Source organism: Sturnus vulgaris, chromosome 10, assembly GCF_052056855.1.
Source record: "Sturnus vulgaris isolate bStuVul1 chromosome 10, bStuVul1.hap1, whole genome shotgun sequence".
NCBI lineage: Eukaryota > Metazoa > Chordata > Aves > Passeriformes > Sturnidae > Sturnus > Sturnus vulgaris.
In genome coordinates, this window is record NC_142252.1 from 8458312 (window position 1) to 8481600 (window position 23289).

At 40.3% G+C, this 23289-nt stretch overlaps 1 long non-coding RNA gene across 6 annotated transcripts in view; it reads left to right on the plus strand.

Moving 5' to 3' along the window:
* LOC148222629 (uncharacterized) overlaps positions 1-23289 on the plus strand; it is a 102472-nt gene that overhangs the window by 15428 nt on the left and 63755 nt on the right. For 3 of the 6 annotated variants that reach the window (XR_015805651.1, XR_015805656.1, XR_015805652.1), the window contains exons 1-2: positions 6700-7164; positions 7238-7342. This is a non-coding gene — a long non-coding RNA (uncharacterized LOC148222629). Of the gene's footprint in view, positions 1-6690; positions 7165-7237; positions 7343-23289 lie in introns of those variants that run through there. The other 3 variants (XR_015805653.1, XR_015805655.1, XR_015805654.1) reach the window with 3 other exon arrangements.

A 23289-nucleotide genomic window follows, 5' to 3' on the forward strand; every position in this document is an offset into this window, starting at 1 on the left:
GATCTTCAGGGAGCACATGTATCTGACTGCAGTTTTAGCTCAGCTTGAGGTGCCAAGTAGAGCACTGCTATAAGCGGGACCATGATTTCCTGGAGGATGCAGGTTTCACACACTGCCCTGCTGTGCCCAGGAATGCTGGAGGTTTGCATCACCACAGAGATTGCACTGTTATGTAAGTGATATCCTAAGGAAAGGCCATGGCAACAGCACATCCCTCCCAGGGAAGGTGGCTGCCTGAGACCCAGAAAAAATGGTGAGAGGAGTTGTTTATAACTAGTCTTCATTGAATTAGGAACCTGAACTCTGGTGAAGTTTTACAGGAGAACCAAGTCCAAAAGAGTCCAGCAGAGGTGGATCCCTTGGCCAGCAGCAATGGGACAAACAATTCTCAGATAAACAAAAGCCCTCCAGCTCTTATGCCAAGGCAAAAGCTTGATCTGTGGGTTTGAGGGTTCACATGAAATCAAAAGAGATGAGCTCTGTCTGGGAGATCAATATAAGTTATTGTTATTCAGCAACTGGATAAAATATTGTAGCAGAGCACAACTAACAAAACTAGTCTGAGAAAGAGTGGGGAAATACATGCACAGCATATAAAATTATTCTACTTAATTAATAAGTTTCTCACTAAATTTTGAAACTTGGAAAAATTTCAGTCTACTCTGGTCAGCCTGAATCAAGATTTCAGTTTGGAATTTAATTGTGCTCCGGGTCCCTTTCACAGAAGAATTAATTGTTCCATAAGTTCAGAAACACTGGTGCATCAAGCTTTCAATAACTATGCAGTGACACGGTGCAGTACAGAGGGTTTTTTTGAATGTGGATTTTCACTGGGGATTGGGCAATGTCAGGAATTGAGGATTTCATTTATTCAGTGCCTATTTTGCTTTCCCTGACCCTCACAGTGCCCTGTTCATTAAGAGTTTTCCTTCCTTGTATGTTTTAACTGGAATAGAATCGGGAAAAATAGAATCATGCTTATGTGAACAAGAACATTCTTATCTGCTTCTGTCCATTCAAAGGCAAATTGGAAGTTACCTTAGAGTGGCTTACACTTTCTCCAGCTATGCTATCCTTTCCTTTGGACTGGGGGCATCACTGGCTCCTTGTGGTACTTCTCTATGAAGTTGTAGACATTAATTCTGTCGTCCTTGAGTTTAGCAAGCAATAATGGGTTATTTGCTTGCAACCCGTTCTGTGCCTGTAATTCAAAGAGACTTTGTGTCTTAACCTACTTTGTATGCCCACAACTCCATCACTGCAGCTCATTTCATCTCTCAACTTTTTCAAATCTCAAATGTCTTGTCAGTGCTCTCTGATGACAATGTGAGGCCCATGAAACAAGAATTATTCCAAACTTTTCTGAGTTAAAACTTTCTGCAGGTTTAGCAACTGCTGAGCATCTTATGTGTCACTCCCATCCTGCACAGATAAATGAGTGTCCCTATATGCATAGATTTGAGATCTAAAATGCAGATATATTCTAATGCAAGAGAAACAAATCGCTTTCTTGCTTTTTCTTTCTGTTGTTTGAAATTCAGTTTTGGCACACTGTATACATACTTCTTCTGGCCACACAGCAATGCAGCTGAAAAAATTGTCACAAAGTTCAACAAAGGGAAAGTGAGAGCCAGGGCTGAGTCATTGCATGTATGAGAGCTGGGAGGAGGAAGCATTGGACTGTACTGACAGAGATTCAGAAAATGCTGAGGAATAATGTATCCCAGAGAATGCTGGCAAACTATCAAGAAATAAAACAAGAAACAAAATAAACCATGGCTCCACAAAGGGATGGAAACCACCCCCCACAAAGTCAGCCAAAAAAACTTTCCATCACAACACGAACATCAGACCAGTTCTCCTTAGTTTTCCCAAGATGAAGCAACAGCAGCATTGATACTTTTAGCAGTTAATTTAAAATACTGATCTAACAGATGCTCGGTGCTGGGCTGTTCATGTGAGCTGGCACACAGGTACTGCTCAGCAGGTGCTTGGAATGCCTGTGGTGAATGTCATGTGTGCCAGGGACCTGGGGGTGACAGTGTGGCAGGACCTCTCAGCACCTGAATGGGGGTGCAGCAGGTCCAGTGAGAATCCCCAGGTCCAGAGAAGAGTCCAATGATCACCAGACAGTCTGGGGACAAGAAGGTGCAAGGCCAAGTGAAGAAGTGAAGGCAAAGTGAAAGTTCAGCCAGGTTCAAAGCCAGGTGCAGTGAGCTTATCACATACTTCAGAGAAAAATCAAATACATCTCCCAATCCAATGGGCAGAGGGTGTCCAAGTGGAAAGTCCAGATGAGACAGTACAAATCCTATTTCTCTCACCTTCCCTGTTTTTATGGAAATTGGATTCAAGGTTGTAGCTGTGTGCTATTAAAGCAACAGCCTTTGGGTGTAGACAAATGAACCTTTAAAGAAGGGAAGAAGTTGTAGAAAAGGTTTATGGAGGAAGGCAATTATGAAGATATCTCAGGACATCAATGTACCTTGTACTCAGCAGAGACACTTGGAGCCTTGAGAGACCTGGGGCTATGTCCCATAACATCTTGCATGAGTTTGAAGATAGTGTGGCTTTTTCCCTTCTGCTGTGGATGTAAGTACTGGTGCTAGGTGCATGTCTATGCACAGGTAGTTGTAGTCACACCTGAGCTCCCTGTCTCAAAGGATAGGACCATCTCAGTGTCTCCAAAGGAAGACACAAGGAACCCTCTAACAGATAGCAGTACACAGCTTTATTTCCTAAGAAATTTCCTTTCTTGTCCTTTACTTTTGCACAAAATTTCACTGTTTCAAAAACAAACTGTTTTCTTCAACACTATGTGTTTTCAAATTGTACACTTGAGATATGGTTTATAAACTTATTGATAACAAATTAAATTGTATGTTCTTTTTAAGTTCATGTGTGCCTTAAAGTACCTGCTGGATCATTCTTTTCTGTGTCACTCTAACTGGTTAAACCAAGCTCCACTCTCCCACATCTTGGACAACCTAGCAGAACAAGCAGAGAAAATACCAGCACTTGTGACTTTATGGGAATAGAGGGAACTTAATTTCATTTTTTAATTTTATCATAGTTGCGTCCTTTGATCACTGACTGTGAGTCATGTGGAATACTTTGGCCTTCATTTCAGTGGATTTGTTTCTTGTTCCTAGTTTACTTGAGGTTACTGAGGGACGTGGGTTGGATTTATCTTTTCTCAGGATAGATTTTTGATTCAAACAAATCAAGTGTAACATCCTTGCTAAGTACCTCAATTTGTGTGTATTCATTTCAGGGTGCCTTTAACAAAGTCGAGTTTGGAAAAAATTCCTCTTTCTAGAGTTTAGTGTCACTATACTAGATTGAGCATTCCTTTGATATGTTGTGCCTCTCCCCAGAAATGTGTTCCTCAAGGATCCTGCATGGATTCTGTGGTGGTAGCTGTCACTAGCAGCCCCACTAGAGCTGCTTCTTGAGCCAGACCAGGCTCGAGTGTTTTCAGGACAAGGGTCAGAACATCCTCTCCCCTGTGTGCTCCAGAACGAGCTGTTCCAAGAAACAATTCCCCAAAGGTCAAACTTTCTGATATAAGAGAAGTTTATAAGAGAGCAGTGGAAATCCTACATAATGATTTTATTAGATTCTTGTCCCTTTCATCTCCCAGAATTCTGTGCTCAGCAGTGTTCTTAGTAGAGATCAGTAGCAAGTAACACTCATGAAGAGTCCTACAGTTTTCTGAAAGCAGAGATCTGTTTTCACTGCACAGTTCTGGCTGCACAGAATTACTGTAAGATTGCCTGAATCTTTGAACTGTTCTTTTTCTCTATAATCCCCATTATCCTTTGGCTTCCACTGAGGAGTTTCACAGAGAATAACTACAGCTGGGCAAATACAAGAGTTCCCTCATTCTCTAGACAGTATGGTGAAGATTGTAGAGGAGGAGGCTTTCCTGGAGGAATCCCTGTGGCCATAGAGGGAGCGTGATTTGATTTGAAAGGATTCATGCCATTGCAGTGGTGGACTTTTTTTTGTTGTTACACTCAGACTGTGATTTTTCATATAATGGCCATCCTGTGGGTCTGAACTTTGAGTGTCATAAAAGCTCCAAAGTAGTCTGCCCTAGCCCTTCTGAGGTAGCCTTAAGGGAATGTCTTTGAGGTCTGGGAGGAAAGACAAGGATTCAGAATACTGGAAAGGGCAAGAACATCAGAAAGAGGTGTAAAGGAAAAGGAGGAACCATAGATTAAGCCCACATTAGAAGTTGTAGATCCTGGAGTAAGTTTGATACTGCCCATAGTAACTCTCAGATATATGAACTTGCTGGTGTTTTCTAGCTGACATCTCAGCTGTACACTCAGTTGTGCATTCGTGGGGTACTTTCCCAAGTACAGGCTAGTGAATAATTAACTATGTACAACTCCATTACAGTAATTGCCAATATTTCATCTTTCAGTGCATACAAATGATATAATATGATCAAATCACAAAACAAAGCAGAAACAGATTTTTTTTAGTAAACGTCTGCTATTCAAGTCAATAGCACGCCTTCCTTCATTGGTATTTGAACTTAAGTTTAATTTTGAAAGTTTAAACTTATTCTGTGCCCCCCAGCAGCTTGTTTGAACTTTGGGGCAGCAGAGTCACATGCCCCTGCAAGATAACTTACAGGATGTAGCAAGAAGTCAACTCCACTTCCCAAAAGCTGCACTGAGCCCCTGTCTGACAGAGACACCTAAAGCTGTCACTGGTTTAAGAAATCCAGTGTCCATAACAGCAATCCTGCTCCTGAAGGAGTTTGCATTCTCTGGCTTGTTTATGTTGAGCATCAGCCACTTGGCACTCCTGTAGTCAAGTCCTTGTTGCTGCTGGCTCTGGCTCTGAATAGAATTGTCCGAATTAAATAAAGTGGGAAGATAGAAATGGATTTCTTGGTGTGCTGAGAAATGTTCAGTGCTTCCCTGTGGAGCAGGGAGCAATGACCACAGCTCAGGCTGTGATGGCCCAGTGCCCTGGGAAGTGTTTGTGCATGGGCAGAGCTGGTGAGGTGCAAGGAAGGTGTTTGTGGCAATGTGCTGGCCAGGTGTGCTCTCACCTGGGCTCTGCCTGGCAGATCTCACCCCAGCTATGGGCACTGCCTCTGGGCTCATTAGCAAGGTTCAGGCAGCTCCAGTAACAGAGTCACGAAGAATTTGGGAGCTGCCTTGTCATGAACTTCCCTGCAGATTTATCCCACAAGTTACCCAGGCTGTGAGCTCCAAGCAGGACCTTTGAGTGGAGTCTTGTTCTTGCTTCTGTGGGTGTGAGGGAGTGTGCTGACATTCCCAGGAGCCGTGAGATGGATAAACATCCTCCTGTGCACATGGGGGAACTGTGAGTGCCTCTCTTGCCCTTTTAAGCATTTAATTGTAAAGGGAATTGCTCTGAATGTCTCAACAGGAGTATTGTAAAAGACATAATTTCATGTAAGGCTTTACAAAGCTGGAAGTGGTTTTCAGGACAAAAGAAAGCTTAGAGTTGTTTTGGGGTTTTGGTTTTTTTTTGTTTTGTTTTGTTTTGTTTTGTTTTGTTTCAGTTAGAAGAAGTGGTAATTACATGTTTTGTGTTTCACGTGAGCTTTGTGGATTTTAAAGTGTTCTCATAAAACAAAGCTCTGTCATCTGTCTCTGCCATCCAGCAATCCAGATCCAGGTAAACTGTTTTAGGATGAGAAACCTTGGAAATATAGGATGCTGGCAACAGGAGCTAGTGAGCCTTCCATGATCTTATCTCCATGTCAAACCTCTTATTTTTAGTTCTGGGATGATTTGGTTTCCCATCTGTGCAGCACAGTGCCTCAGGCAAGCTGGCAGAAGCCTGGGCATGTTTCCACTGGAAGAAAGATTTCCACTGTAGTTGGCCTTTTCTACTGCTAAATGCTTTGGGTTTGATGAATCAGCATTTTCCTATGGAAAAACATTCCTTTGGAGAATTTCCAGTCAGAACAAAACCAAAATCCAACACATTGCAAAATCCCTCAAGAACGGGATTTATTCTCTACAACTGTTCTTGTAAGCGATTTTACTCTTCCTTGGTTTCTCTTTATTATAATAAAATAATAACACAGATGCAAATATCACAGGTAATGGTATTTATAGTGAGAAGAACTATTTTTGCCACTGGAAAGATTATGAAGTATATAGACATTTAAATATAGGACCTGGAAAGGAGGTAAAAATCTTTCAGATTCCTGTGTGGTGAAATCATGAATTTTGAGACCTTATTTTGCAATGCAGCAATATTAGACGTCATGGAAAATAAAAATAGTTTAAACAATTCCGTTTTTTTTTCATTCTCCTCATAAAACAGACTTAAATCTAGGCACATATTATTGAAAATCATAAATTTGTGAACACATGTTTATATTCAGCTCTGGTTGATTTTGACTTCATGTTTCTTCTGACTATCTATCCTGGACCAAAACATAGCTCATGCTGTTGGAAAAGAACTGAGGCCATAAATTGGTGTGGGTGTGAGCAGCAATAAACACAGCTCTTCTCTCTTGTCCTCTATAACACAGTAGGCGTGAAAGAAGCCATTAGTTCAGACTTATAATTGTGGGAAGGCAACTTTACATTTGTCATCCTTCCTTTCACAAATTAGTCATTCCCTTAAAATGAGCTTAATTATATTGTTTGATGGCATGTGTAATGAATGTAGTCCCTTCCTTTTTATTGGATTTACAGTCTAATGCTTCTGAACTCACCTGTGCCTACAGGATTTACACAGAATCTTTCACAATCTGTGTCAGCTCTCTACCTGGAGTTCAGCTAAGCCATAGACAACCCTTTTGCCTTAAGGTGAGGTAGCAAGTTAAGGGTGATTCAGTGACCTCTGGCATCTCTTTTTAAGCAGCTGAAGTTGAAGGACAAGCTCCATGCTCTACCTCATCTCTGAAGATTCTCTCTCTGAATAAAATTATAAATGAAAAAACTAAAGAAGGGAAAAACTCATCGCTTAAGTTGCAATTCAGAGACCAATTTTTGATTCTGCCATTCTTACTGTAGGTAAAAGAAGGCAATGCAATTTGATAGTTGTGTTATCCTGTGAAAAGAGATCCTCCCGTGAAAAAAAATCCTCAAGCTGCCCCTACAATGGAGATGTCCCTGCAGGAGGCATGATTTGTGACTGAGGAGTGTGGATTTGCAGGTAAGCTGGGGCTGGGGTGAGTTGATCTATGACTACACAGGCTCTGCCACTCACAAATCGTGTGTTTCAATAGCAGTGCACTTAATGGTTGTCTGAGTCTGCTGAGTGAACTTCTAGAGGTCCAGGATTTCATCCATCTTCTGCCCAGCAGTCCCTTGAGATGGGACTTCTGTAGCAGGTAAGGCCATATCTCTTCACACATTTAAAATAGCTTGTTGTTTAATGCTGTTTGGTTCCTCTCTATCCCTCCTATTGGGTCTGTTGTTTATGCTGTGTGGAGGCAGAGGAACATTTTAGTTAATTGTGATGAGCTCAGAGATGCAGCCGAAAAATGAGCAATAGAAACAGAAAGATAAAATCCCTTTATTTGACATCTGCCAAAAAGAGAGAGAAAAAACAAAGAGAACTGGAGAGAGGAAAAAATCATGTATTATACCTTTTAAGGTTCTGAGCTGCAGAAAGCAATCACAAATACAGCAGAGCTACTTTGAAGGTTTTAAGTAGCTGTTTGCTGACTATATGTAGATCTGGAAAGAATAAACATCATGAATTGTCTATTTTAGTTAGCCTACTTTAACTAGAAATGAATCCGAGGCACTAATTTCCAAGCATGTTTAGATTCGGAATGAATTGTTTCTATCTTTCTCTAATTGGAGATTCATCTACTTAGAAGACTTTATGCTGAGGGAGCTAAACGTGACTTTTTCACTGTGTAGAAGTCACACAGAATATAATTTAAAGAACTAACTTTCAGTGCCAAAACCAGTACTCCATTTCCTAAGAGACTTGGCATTTGGAGCATGGAGTTCATCAAAGAAGTTGACTCAGCTTTAGCTGAGCTCAAAGGATCACTGAGTTGAATGTGTGACTGCTGGGTGTCCTCTTTAGGTCTTCATTAGGAAAACAACTTGCTGTAAGTTATGGTGACAATCAAGCCTAAAGTTAAACTCCCTCCTAAAGGAGCAGGGTTTAGCTGCACTAAGCCATGCAGTGACAGGAGAACACAGGGCCACAAGAGGATGGGATTTCTCTTTGGATCACTACATATTTAGTGTGAAAGTGCACCTGCCTCAAGAGGCTGCTCAAAAATTCTGTACTCTGCATTCTTTAAACACAGATTAACTTCTTTTGCCTTTTAGGGAGCAGAAGGAACTCAGTATTAGTGGAAAAGTTTCCAGGAGTAGGACTGAGTTTACTTTTCTCCTACTTAGACTTAGAAAAGGAGCTTTTTTTTTCTGGTTGAAAGCACAATTTGAACTGATCTATGGGGTGCAAAGTTCTCTCCAAAGCTCTGATGGGGGTGAGATCAGTTTTGGACTAAGGCTTTCCTGTGAAGACGTTGATGGTTTGTAAAGCACTGTCTCAGCATATGCACTGTGGGCTGGATCATTTGCAGGACATGCTTTATTAGCCTATAGTGGCTTGAAGCATCACTTGAAGCCTGAGCTAGAAGTTCACTGCTGAATTTTCCCAAAGAGCTAAAAACATTTCAGACTTCTTAAGTAATCAACATATTATATAGGCAAAAATATATATGTAAATACTTGTGTAACTAATTGATGTTGTCATCATTTTGTATGAATATAGATATTAAAATTAATACAAGGTGCCTAAATTGTAGTCCACACCAGGTTCTTTTTATTCATTCCAGGCTGGAAATACTGCAGGTATTCCTAGCTCAGGGTGTTACCTGGAGTCTGAAAGGACCCACATTCACAGTTCCAAACCAATCATTCAGATTGCTTTTCTGCAGTAACTTTCACCAAAGTTACATTTTGGGTTTTTTCCAGTTTAATGGAACCTTTGGCTCAGGGTTTTAATGCAGATGGCTTTATATAAATCTTTAATGAATATGTTGAACCTGGGTCACTTGAACTGCTTTCAGATGATTTAATGCTGACTTCTGCTGTTATCAAGATCCCAGGTTGTGACCAGGCACTATTATTTTCCTTTCTTGCAGGAAAATTATATTGCTCAGGAGGGGAATTCAAGGAGGGAAATTTAGCTTATAATTGGATAGTAAGTATCTAGGGAGGGACAAATATTTTTCTCTCTTTCATATATACATATGGTTGTTAAATACTTCGGAAAGTATGTTGTTTTCTGAAACTAGTGAAAGTTTGTTAATAGTAGAAATGGTTTAAAGCAATTCAGCTATTCTAGCAATGCATGCAGAAGTTTTGGAAAATTTTCTACAATTTATTATTTCTGTGAAAAAAAAATGCTTTGTTAGCAAGCCAGCTCCTGCTTCCAGCACCATTTTAGGCCAAACTATCTTGAATTATCCCAGAACCAGCTGTCTTTTTTGGTTCAGATCAGAATGGGCACAGACTGAGCTTTGAATAGTGGCTTGAGATTTTCAGTGGTTTGCTACTACTTCAATTTTTTATTTAAATCACTAATGATCAGTTGATGATTATTATTCCAAGAGTGTTTAAAGCCCCAGTGTCCCATCTGTGAAATTAACTGGTATAGAAACCAGCAGAAAAGTAATCATAGCCTTAATCCCCTGTTCTGTCGCTGGGACAATGAAAAAACTAAGGAGAAGGTGAACATCCTCATTCCACATTTTGAGTTTATTAATAGATTTGCATTTATTAAATTAGTTTTTACTAGACTTTCATTGTGTCATAGGTCAATATTCTATGTTGGTACTCAAAGGGTGGTTCTGGAAGTGGAAAGCAAATTCTTTTTACAGCCATGATTTATCCTCATCTTGAACACTGTATCATATTAACAAAACATTTATAGTGTGAGAGGTACATGAGTCAAAGTATTGCATTAATAGTTTACACTGAAGATGGGCCAGAAATTTTCTGTGGTGTCCTCTGATGTGTATATATAATGGACTGAACAACCAAAAGGAAATTTGAATGTGGTAAATCAAATTGTTGCTCAACTCACCATCAGGAATCAGGAGAAAGTTTACACAGCTGCCTCTCAGCAGCTGCAAATAATAAAGTATATTTCTACCATCCTGTAGACACAAGTAATATTTTTACCTGGGTGAACAGCAGCTCTTGGCTGGCAACAAGTGGAGGAAAATGTCACTTTTTTCCCCTTTTTTAACTTTCTTCTCTTTGAATTATTGACAGTATTTGCTTATTTGGGGTGTGTTGTGTTGGAGATTTTCACCACGTGGGTGCCCTGCATTCATCCTTCCCCAGTGGTGTGGGAGTCCTGTGGGGTGGCTGCTGAGTGCAGTGGGTCTGGCACTGGTACAGAGCCAGGACTCACTGGCCAAGCACCAGCACTCAGAGCATTGCTGGGGTGCCCTGTCTAGATCTCATGTCCAAAGGGCCAGGCTGGATTCAAAATGATATCCAGTTCTGCCATGGGTCTTTTGGGTTATTATGGACAAATCTTTTTATTGCTTTGTTTCTCTGTCTCCCCATAATAAAATGAAATAATGCTATTTACCTTCTTGGAAGAGTGTGGGAAGTTTGCAAGTAGGAAATAGGATGAAAGGCAGCAGTTTTATTTTTAAATATTGGCACTGAATTCTTGAATATTATCAATGATTTCTGAATACTTTCATTTCTTATAACCAGGTCTATACAACCTCAGTTCACCTCCTTCTGCTGACACCTTTAAATGTTCTGCTCCACAGCTGCCACAGAGATTTCTGTAGGGCTCTGGTATCACTCTGGACAGAAGATAGTCAGGCTTTGAGATAAGCAGGCTCTCTGTGGATGCCTCTCTGGTTTTTTGCATGCATTGGAAAGAGCATCAGAAGGAAGTGAGAAGGGGGAAGGAAAGCACAGGCATTTCAGAGAAACAGGACCAAGTCTTTGCTGTAGAGCTCTGATATTATGCTAGTCTGATCCCCTGCAACAAAATATTGGCATGTTATAATCCATGCAGTTATTTTCTCAGTGTGAAGCAGTGATTTACAAAGACTTGATCACAAGCTGCAGCTTTTTCTTCCCCTCCCCAGTGTTCCATCTCCATTTTCCTAATGTGTTAATGCAGAGAACACTGCTTGGTACCATCAGATGTCTTGCAGGAGGACACCTGCCAGGTAACAAGTGCTCCTTTCTACTCTGCATTTTGATTTTAACTGGGGAGTCTCCCCAGCCAGAAAAATGCTGTGCTGACAATCAGTTGCTGCAGATGTATGTGTGACAGTACTCCCTGGAGTATATACAGCTCCTGGCTTAGAAACTCAAAGCTGCTTTCTCTAAGAACAGAAGATGATTTAATATATTTAGAGAGGGGTCTTATCAAGGTTAATCAAATTCTCTGTACCCTCTGCACCCCCATCTGTAATTTCCTTTAGTCAGGAAGTAGATGAGGTCTCAGTACTGCAGCCCTGTGCTGTGGGTGCTTTGTTGTACAGGGCTCTGCACCCTCACCTGCTGTTCAGGGCAGGGGATCTGTGCTCATGGATAGCTGAAAATGGTTCTGCTGCCCAGTACTGCTCTCTGCAGAGCTGGGAGTTTCTGTATACATAGTTCCAGGGCAGAAAAGTTGAAAGGGTTAAAAATCTCATCTTTTGGTTTCTCTGATATATTTGGGGTCTGCATAATGCCAAGTGAATCTGCTGGGTCAGGGCTCAGCACCAAGAGAGCTGCAGTGGAGCTGGCTCTGAACAAGATCATTCCAGTGTCTGGTATGGGGAAGGAGAGCTGCCTCGGCTGCCTTAAAGGAGATGTTGAACCTTAAAGCAGGAGTTTGCATGTCCTAAATAAAGTTAATGGGAGAGCAAGTGTCCCCAGGCCGGGAGCCAGCCTGCACCCCCTGCCCATTGCCTAAGGAGAGTCAGGATTCTGACAGAGGCACTCGGTGGGAATCTGTCATCCTGCAGCATAGCCAGAGGGCAGAGCTTTTCTACACGTAGTATTTATATTTCTTATGGCTGCTTAGAGCATGGTGCTCCTTTTGCTTGTTTTGGCTAGGCCAGGTATGAACTTTCCTTTTGCATTTTCTGGTTAAATTGTTTATTAGCACAAGATATTTGAAGAGTATTACATCTCCTTAGTGCCATGTTAGGTTAAAACACCAGCAAGCAGTGTCTTTAAGCTTTGCATTACCTCATTGTGCGGTATTGTGGTAAATGTTGCAACAAAAGACCAGTCCCTTGCTATGCAATATTGAGCAGAAAAGGATACAATTCAGTACTACTACTCTGGTAGTTAAGCAGAGACCAAGACTGTCATCTTCTGAAGTGGTTTAGCTTCACGGAATTCCCATGAATAAGCTGCAGATCTGACACACCATGGTCCAGCCTGTATCAGCTGAAGGGTAGCAGTGATGTGAAATCCAGGGCTTGTCATTGTTTGGACAACCCGAGCCCTCCCTGAATCATGGAGATGCTAGGTTGAATGAAGAACTTAATGTGTGCAAAGAAAAAACATTTTTATTCATTTAGCATACATAGAATACTCATATGTAGTATAAGCAGCAACAATAGACAAGTTTTAATGATTTTGGTTCATAGGCACTGTTTGGTTTAAAGCCTTTTGAGTGTAATTCCAACCAGACAATGTGAGGAATAGGATGGTGTTAAAAGACTGCCAGGGAAAAAGCATATACACACACAAGATGGAATAAGTCTGTAAAGAAAAGTGTTTTCTATTTAATATTTTGATTTTTTTTTTCCTCTGCTGCCTTGATCTGAACTCAAATCACATCCAATAATATTATTAAAGAATCGCCAGCCATTTTTCATTGCATTGGGAGTGGTTTTGGCAGGACCTTATTTTTTTCCTCAGCTCAGACACAAGTGGGTGGTATTTCTCCTGTGCTTCTGCTGTTATTCACAAATAATCCAGGGTGCTGATCTGTATGTTGGGGGCTTAGTAATCAGGAAATTTATAAAAGGTAATGACTCACCTGAGCCTTCAAATTAAAGATCAGCTATGATTCACCTGGACTCTCATAATTACCTCATTTTAAGTTTAAGACTTTAATCTGTTTTAAATCTAGTTACCATGGAAAAACAACTAAGAAGCCTTGCATATACATAGATTTTGTTCAGTGATACCTGACTTTCTCCTCTAGGGGAATGGGTTCATAATTCTGACACATTTTTATCAAAATAGGCAACCTAAAAAATTTTTTTAAATATGTAGCCTCGTAGGAGATTTATTACATTTGCCTTACCTTATATCATCTTGTATTATATTTGTCTTATTATTTTCAACTGTGAAGAAGTCTTTTTGTAAGCAGGGAAAAAAAATCCAGAGATGGAAAACTACTTATCCAGCCAAAGAGAGTGCAGCTATAGAACAGTTATCTAAATCTTCCACACCATTGTAAAAAATTACCACTTAATTGTCTCTAGTTTAAAAAAGAAAAAAAAATCACAAAGAGAAGTTCTTGGCATATAGCAGGTAGAAATAAGATTTCCATATGAGAATCACTGTTTCCAACTCAGCTCAAATCCTTTTAAAGCTTTTAAAGAATCATTGTCATAACCGTACATTCTCTTCTGTTTATTGTTTAATATTGTGTAGCTTGCAAGTCAATTACTTCACTGCAAGTTTGTGTTTACTCACCTAAATTTAGGCTGCTTTATTTGTTGAGGGTGACTATAATTCACTTAGCTACTGGCAAGGAGGCAGATTCCTGTGTGCTATTCACTGTCTGCTGGTACGTTGGAAAATAGAAAAAAATCTAAATGATCTGGGTGAAAACTGCTTGGGTGTTAACATTTCCACAGGGAAGAGCACTTGGGGTCTAGTGCAAATTCTTTATTGTAACAAGGAGAGGAGTCTTGTCCAAACAAAGTCTAATGCTGCATCATAGAGCCTACGTAGAAAAATTCTGAAGGCAGTCTTGAAATTAAAATTAGACTGGGGGATGTTACTACTTTTTAATGCCCCTTTTATTCTTTTGATAGAAGAGTAAAATCTCAAATGAAGTAAAAGCCAAACCTGCATTAAGAGGCAAAACTGGAAAAACTGATCTGAGAACAAGTAGCTGTAAAGTCAGAACTGTCACTGTGGCAGCCCATATACACTTTGTACCTGAGCACTCTCATGTCCCATTTTTGTCTCGATTACCTTTGGGTTTCCAGACTTGCTCACACCTGAAGGACCTGGAGCAGGAGCTGGGTCTGTGCCACAAGAGAAGCAGAGCCCTGGAGCCAGCCCTCAGTGACCCAGAGCTGTGTGTGTGTAAAGGTGAAGGTCTGGATTCCTGAAGATAGGAAACTTTTCACTGACCTCTAGAAACTTGTCCCTATTTTGAAGACACAGGAAAAAATGGGGTGCAGTTTGAGAAACCTGAAACCCAACTGCTCACATTAAGGAGCAAATACTGGTGGACACCCAGTCCTTGCTTCCATGTTAAAAGATTTGGAGGTATTCCTTGTGTGCCTGGAATTTTTTAGCAGTACTAACTTTGGCTGGTGAGGGTAACATAGCCAGCACATAATCAGTAGCTTGGATACCTCATCTCTCACCTTCTCCTGTTGCTCAACTTTATGCCATTTTCCTTATGTCTCTTTTCATTTTCTGCCAAGCAATTCAGAGTTGCCATCATCTCTTAAAAGTTTTGTGCCATATGAAATTCCTCTATACCTTGATAAATGTACTGTATATTTGTCTTGTACTCCATTTTTCTTCCTCTGCTTCTCCCCTTTAGTTTCACAGCGTCGTTCAAAGACTTTAAACTTTTCCAAACCCCTGCAGGGGTGTCTGTAGTTTGGTAGTGCTTTCCTCTTTCATATTCTTAAAAGCAAAAGTGAAACAAAAGTTTAATCACAACACAGGTTTCCCCTGAAATCTTCCTTTAATGGGGGCGTTCTTGTTTTATTTTCTTTCCACACTTGAAGCTCAGGCTTCTGCCTGACTCAGAAGGGATTTGAAGCTGGGTGCAAGTTATCTGTAGATGAGGGAAAGGAAGTGAGTTTGTTTTGATGCCCATTGTTCAGGCAAAGAGGTAAGTTTCTAGAGTTCTCAAGATTTAGTATTTAACTTTAATATCCATTAGTTGAAAGAGAATATAAATTATATTAGACATGCTTTGAATGGAGCTTTAACAGTGCCTGGATTACATGCTCTTCTGTGGTCAAAATATACAGTAGAAGTTAATTCATATAAGCTGAAGTGTTCATGAAACTCGAACAAATTCTCTAGGGGTCAGTCCTTTCAAGTGCTGCCTTAATTTTGTCAGGTTTGAAAGTCAAGCCCCCCAAACTGTGGAGCCTCAAGTCCACATTCCATGGGATAGTGTGTGCTTACTGGCATTACTGGGTGTCCATGGAAGGCCAGTGGAACAGGGTTTTGACCTGGCCTGTGGCACCAATAAGGCATTGTCTGACAGAGAAATCCCTCTGCTTCTGTGGACAAGGCTGCTTGAAAGCAATGCCCCAAGAGCTGCAGAGACAACACAGAAGAGAGACCTTTCCCCAGATGGGAGAAAATGGGATTCTATGCTTTAAAAGACAAAGCAGCAGAAAATTATTATCACTGTTAAGCCCAAATTTAAACTTGGCTGCTTTAAGTCCAGTTCTATCACCCTGCTAGCATAGGAGTCCAGCAGTCTTCAGCTCCCTAGTGGCACAAATGCATTTGGTATGGTCTGCTGGGTGTACAGTGAACAGAACTTCACTGCAGTCAAGGATGCCTCATTGTGCACCACAGAAATGTCCGTTGAGAATTCAATTTTTCTGTGTGCCCAAACCAGTCTTATTCATTTTCCCTTGGGAATTTCACTAGCAACGACTTCTTAAGAGCCTAATGAGAAACACTGGGCAGCCTCCACAATTGCTATTGGGATCTTCCCAACTTCTTATGGGAGAGCCCACAGTGAAGAGGGTACAGTGTCATTTTCTGAGCAGAGACGTGTCTGTGCTCCTTTCTCTGAGAGGCTTTTTGTAACTTATTTCTTCATGCACAATAGCCAATCTTTGTTCTTCACAGCTCATATTTATGTGGTTTTCTAAAAGCATTGTGTTTAATTCTAATTGGTTAGTAACTTATTGCAACTCAGTTCATTGGTTAGTAGTTGCTAGTGTACATGTTCATCAAAGACTTTCCTCTCTAACCATGTTTACATTCTTGTCTCCTGGGTAGAGCATGGTTCACATGAGTAGAAGTCTTTCTTGACATAGGTGCAAATTCCTTTCTCACAGGAACTTATCAGACTAGCTGTTAGGTGTACTTAGCTGAAATAGCAGGCCTGAGCCATGATTTTAGGAGGGCAACAAGGCTATTATTTTATAAGGCTTTACCTATATGCAACAGCCTTTCATTGAAAACAGAAACATTTTAAATTTTGCTCAGGGCCTTTTTTTCCATTTCCCCTTTCCTTTGAGTTGCATCAGGAACTTTTAAGCCCATTTGCTGTACTCTGTGCTCTCTTTTTGCCTAGGAATGTGTTTGGGTTCAAGATTACCAGTTCTATCAGGACTCAGTTTTGCTCAAACTGTTTCTTTTTTGCTCCATTTCAGGCGTGATCATTTAGAGTGAGTCCAAGCACACTTCACTGGTTAGATTTGAGCAAAGTGGCAGCAGGGAAACCATGACAAACTGACTCACATTTGTGTCCAGACTGTGCATGGCAAGAGGCACAGCAGAACAGTCCCATACGAGGGCTTCAGGCCAGCCAAAAAATACCTTATAGCCTCAGTCAGGGAGCAAGAGTGGATTTCTGTCTCTGTAATGACCCCAGCTTATTCTACTATTTGATGAGCTTTTAAGTCTCTTTAAAATTCCACTTTGGTTGAGGACACTGAGGAGATAGTCAAGTCCAACTGATTTGTCCTCTTTATTCTGGTATAACAAAAAAGGTTGTAACAAATATGTATAACAAAAAAAGGCTAAAGTGTCAATGTAATTAGTCTTTTTAGTAGCTTTTATTTGTTAGCTTACATACGACTTCAGAATTGCAATTAAACCTGGTATGAGAATATTCCATCAACTATTTTTCTAAAAGGAAAGGTAGTTTTATTTCTGGTAAATGTAAACATATTCAGAAGAACAGCATCTCATTCAACAATCCTACAATATATACACTACTTTTTTTTGCCTTCAGTACACAAGCATTCACTGCAGTGATAATGACATCCCACAGCCATGATAATGGCAAAGTTCCTGTCAGTGTTCTTTACACCTCTTTGTCATTTCGGTGGGTATTTCTCCTGTTCAGAACTGCACAGTTTCTTGTCTTTGCTTTTAGCAGAGGTAGCTGTTTTTCTCTCAGCAGAAACTCTACCTCAGCAGCTGTGTGCTCTGCTAAGCTTGTCTCAGGAAGCTCCTGGAAATCTCTTCCCTGTCAGAGCTTTCTGCTTTGCTCTTTGACACAATAATCTTTAAAGCATCTCACAGGAGTATTTCATGAATTTAAGCCCCAAGTGGTATGAGATTGGCATGTGGAGCTTCTAAAACTGTGTGAATGAGAAATGCCTTTTTGGCCTATTTGGAATCACATCAACTGTCTTCATCTTCTCTGCTTAACTTTATAGATGTGATAAGTATGCCTCAAATTTTGTGTATGTAACTGCACAGATTGGAATTTACTTGTTTTTTTTTTTATTCCAGTAGCATGTAAATGATTTCCCATGACATTCCACTTCTGCTTTGGTGTCTTGGACAAGCTGTTTGCAGTGATGTAGTAACTTCTCCAGACACTGGTAAACCTTATGCACAAACCTGCCTGACTCAGGTTTTGCTGCATCAGGTGAAAGCAGGCACATGGTACTCAGCTTAGGGACTAAAACTGGGGCCCGAGCAGATGGGAGGAGCCTTTCTTGACACAGCAGATGATGCACGTTGTGCAGATCCTCTCAGAAAACCTGCCTGCTTGCTTGCTTGCTTTCATCTTACAGCTAAATTCAGTTATAATAATTATAAGTTGCCTACTTAAATCCCTTCTGCTGTTCAATTAGTTGCTGTATTTACCTCACACTTATTCTTAAACCATAACTCTGCACTTTTTCCAACAGCTGTCATACTTCAGTGCAGACTAACCTCTTTAACTTAGTGGGGAGTATGAGTGTGACTGTTTCATACATGCTTTTTATGATCACAGTCACTTGCAAACTCCTTTAAGTTCTATGGGGATAAAAGACTACATAAATCTCTGACTATAGTTATTATGACTATGCTAACAAGAGCTGGCTGAGGAACAAGAAATTCTGTCTTGCAACAGCCTCTAAGGTTTTGAAATTCCCCACTGGAATGAGATCAAATCTTTTACTGTCTGTGAAGTAGAGCTGTTGAAACATCCATTTTCAGATTTCCAAGTCAAACCTTTTTTTAAATTTGGGGTCTTTGTGACTTCACTTGAGACCACAGATGCCTACACAAACTAAACTCTAGATGTCATTAAATAACATTTTATTTAATGAAAAATATTTTGTTGAAAACATTTTGAAGGGCTGTAACATTAATTTCTAGTGTTTCCATTTCAAGGAGAAAACCATACATTCTTATCCTCTACTTGGGAAATGGGAACTTACTGCATTTCTTCATGTTTAGAGCTTTGTAAACAGTCCTAATGGAGATGAGATTAGTAAATAATTGACAGAAGTGTGCATTTAGGGTGTCTACCTTAAAACAGAGTACACAACCAGTCTGAATGTCACTCTCCCTTGGCTTTGTTCACTGCTTGCTTCCTTCAGACACTCATGTGACACTTGCCAATTTTCAGTAACCACAGAAAACAGGTTTTCAAAACACACAGGGAGAACTATCAGATAACACCAGAATGCAACATGCATTGTGACGAAATGGAATTATTAGGTGACCTCTGGGAGAGTGGCCGGGGGGAAGGTGGATAACTATGTGTCTTGAAAGTAAATTGTCCTTCCATTGCCTCAAAAAAAGAATGTGTGAAAGATGTCAAAGGTCTTGCAGCAACTGGAGCTTTCGGACGTGTTGAGAAAGCAGAGCAGCTGCACGAGTTCTGTGAGGCTGCCCACAGGCAAGTGCAGTTCAGAGCAGGGGGGAGCAGCTCACACAATGCTCAGGTGAGGAATGGCCATTTCCTTGTGAATAATTTTGCCACTGATAAACAGGCTTGCATCCAGATTTCATTCTGTGTGTCCTTAAACTTTGCAGAAACAAAGTCTTCAAATATTAGTGTGTTTCAAATGGATTTTTTTTTTTTTACACAAAAGAGATAGCCAGGCACACCTCAGATACGGCAGGGGAAATGAAATCTGGCTGTATGCTGTGTGCTTGGAACCTCTCCATACTTCACAATGGAAAGTTCCCATCTGTGTCATGTGGGACTTGTCCATTATGGTTTTTCTTCATACTCCTCAGCACAAATTTGAAAAATGGATGGGTTCCTTCTGTTAAAGACCAGACAATAGTGCAGCAAATAATCTGTTCACAGAATTACAGGAGAGACTTTTATCTGCATCCAGATCATTATTCTCTTGGTTCTGCTTATATAGCATCTATTTCTCCCCTATTCTTCAACCTTCTTGTGAGAAGAATTCATTGTATTGATTAACTTCTGAATATCTCTTAGGTTTTTGCCATCTGAAATTTCAGGTACTTGCCAGCTCATAGCAAGCAAAAATACCAGGTAGGGATTGTCTGAGTTCAAGCTCTCTTCTGTATTTTCTGGATGAGGAATATTTTCGGCACTGCTAATCCTTTCCACCAACCCTTTTTTGGAAACATGGAGGGCAGAGATAATGGTCTAAGTGAGGAGGGGCAATAAACTTTTTTGATTTCTTGCAATATAGTGATGTGGTAATATCTGGGACATGTCCATGTGGTCTGGTTGTTTGATGTTGAGCGCTCCTGTGTGTTTCAAAGCTGCAGCTAATCATTCCCAAAAGCTAGAGCACACAAAGAAAGTGACTGGAAGGGACAGCTAGAATTATCAGAAATTATCTTTCGAATGGTTTCTCCCAAGTCCTTCTTGTGTTTCCATCTTTCAAGTGTTCCTTTCTCCTATTGGGACACCAAGCCTCACAGAACAGGTGGAGTGGCAGCAATACTCACGTACATAAAATTGACAAGGAAGACATAGATTAATGTTTTGGTTTGAGTGTGGGTTTTCTTGTTATTGCTCTTTGTTTGTTTTATTGGGTTTTGGGGGTTTTTTTGTTTGTTTCTATTAGTTTGTTTTTCTTTTTGTAACAACTAGTTTAAGCATTTCTTGTAACTAGGCTTATCTACTGCTCCTCCAGCAGACAGGAGTGTTTTGTTTATTTTAGCTAGATGGCTAAATCCTTTAAGCCTCTCAGAAACTTACTCCTGCATTTCAAAGAGCTCTGTGAATACAAAGTGAAGAGAAATATAAATATGCAGAGTGAACTGTCACCCTTGCATTACTTACTTATTACTTACTTACTGTGCATTTGCCTGTGATTATTTGAGAGCCTTTGTCTCAGTTAATTTCTGTAGTCTTCGTCTTGCTCTACTTGGACTGCTGCTCTTATTGGCATTCCCATGATCCCCATAATAGCTTTTACAGGATTTCTTCACTTCCAAACCTTGTAAACCTTGCCCTTCTGCTTGATGTTGCTCCCAGTCACTGTAGCAAATCTAAAAGATTTGATCAGAAAACATGTAGTTCCCATTTAAGGACTAAATTGAAGCTTTTCCTGAGAGATTTAGAGCAGGGTGGTATCATGTGTGCATGTCCTTTGGAGCTCAAGAGAAGGCTGTGTTGCTCTCAGGGCACTAGTGTGGCTCTCTATCTCTCACCAGTACCTGACTTAATCAACCATGATGATTTAGTCACCTTGAGCTCTCAGGTGTAGATGTGGCTGGTCAGATAGGCAGGCACCTGTGCTCAGACTAGAGAAATACAACCAGTAGTGTCACACAGTCCCCCATGTCCCACTGTTCTGGTTCTCTCCCTTGGCTGCCTTCTCTCCAGTTCCAACCCAGGACCCAGCTCTGCTCAAATTCTCTTGTGTTTTTTCTATCACTGACTGATAGAGGGAAACACTAGGAAGACATCAGACACTCGTGGGCTGTGTAGATGGCAAAATGTAATGTCTTTTTGTAGAATGTAAAGCAATTGCATGGTTAGGCCATAAATCCAACAAATGAATAGGGTCCCGTTAGTTAAAGGATTTCTGAGATTGCCTCTGCTGCCACTAAAAGCTGTTAAAATGTCACTGCAGGAAGTGACAATCTGCCCATGCAAAAGGAATGTTATTTAAGGTACTACATTACATGGGAAGCTAGTTCCAGAGCTGCTGTTTTAATGACTTTATCATTCACAAATTAACCCCTAAGCACTTCCCTCATGTAAGTGCAGCACACACAATAGATGCATGTTGACACTGCTTTGAGACTTTCTCTTTAATTTTCCTAAAGGTTTTTTTCTTAAATCCCTTTGCACTGAGTCCCCTGGAATCGATGGAGATACCTAAGCCAGTTTGGCAAACCAGAAATGGAGGTTTGCTGCAGCATCCTTGAGGCTTTTTCACCCAGCAGCTGGTGAGGTGGATTACAGCCTGCATAGGTCCACAGGCAGCCTCCTCACCTTTCCCACAATCCAGGTCTTGGGATCTTCTGGACAGCTGACTTTTCTGTCCTTCACTGGCTGCAGGAAGGTGACACAGTGGCAGATTCCCAGGGAAGTGTGACCTGTGGTCAGTGTTGTGTCAGTATGGCCAGCACAGAGACACGAACCTGAACCCATCTTCCTCACCACCACAGCTCTGAGAGGAGCAGCTGGAACCCACAATGGTAAAAATACAGCCAGGGGAGCTGGAAGCATGAGGGAATGTAACCCAGCTGGCTCCTAGAGTTTGCAGATGGACTCCCCCTGGGTTAATCACTCAGCAGCCAGAAATCAAGTGGAGCTGATCCCTGAAATACACTGCGAAAACAGAATAAAAAAAAGGAAAATACATTAAGCCAATCATTATAACAAGGCAAATAAACATGCAAATAAATCATAACAGATCGAAAAGGAGTAAGCTGCAAGGACGTGTTTGTGTTGTTTTTTTTATAGTTCCCACTGAGCTAAGAGGAGAAATTAAAAAGAAAAAACTTAACTGATGTTGAAATCAAATTGCAGCATTCAAAAGAATGTGATTAGAATATTTGTTTATCCACCCACCTCAAACACTCTTCTTCTCTTGGGGACACAAATATTGCAATCATAAGAACAATTTTAATTTACGTGGGAAATACATCTTCATTTTGCCCTACTTATAACTTGCTGAAGGGAGATGAGACCTAGTGTTAGAGGGCACTTTTATGGGAAGCTTCACTTAATAGATTTGAGGGAGAAAACATTGTGTGATCAGTAGGAAATTGCACTTCTACTGCCAGCAGTGGTGTGGTGGGTGTGTGGTAAATCCTTGTGGCAGTTTTCATGTGTGTGATGGAAGTGTTTGGAGTTGCTTGTGCAAATGAAATGAGTGGGATTCTGCCAGCTGTGATGAAGTGCTCCATTTAGGGAAAGTATCACTAGTAGTCATATCCATTGTCTTAATTTTTCATGTGCTTCCATTAAAGAGCTCTAAGATAAAACTTCTAAGTCAGATGGAGAAAATAAACTCGGCTGACATGTCATCCTTCTGTTTTCCTCAATAGTCTTTAGAACTATTATGTATATTATATAAATACTGCTGTGTTCTTTTTTGCAGCTGTTTTCACTACAAAATGTGCATTTTTCAAAACCATTTTTAATGAAAAAATGAACCAAACAATGGGATGACAGCTAGAATAAGTGAGTGAGGGAATACAAGAACTGAAAGAAGGAATCAGAATGATTCTTTCTCAAGGTTACTTCTTAAGTTTTAGTTTGTGACATTGTCTTTGTAATGGCATGAAAATTAGTATTTAACAAAAAATATTAAAATGTCAATATGGGAAAAAGTATTCTTGGTTGGAAATAAATCAGCACAGCACAAGTACTTCAGATCTGCTGGGAAGTTGCCTGAGCTCTTCTGGAACATGGTATGTAAATTCAAGACTTTACCATTCTCTGTATCAGTTTACTGCAGCATTATCCATAATATATAGATATATTTTATCTATATAGAATATAGATAATTATATCTATAATTATTATAATATATATAATTATTTATAATATATATCTATAATTCTGTTCTGAAAGATATCTGCTGAGATGGACACAGCCTTCATTGTTCCCATTTTCTCAGAGAAAAGGTTTTGATCAACCCTGATGTTTCCATGTATCTTCCCAGAAGTTGGTTCCATTTTTCTCCAAAGTCTACCCTAT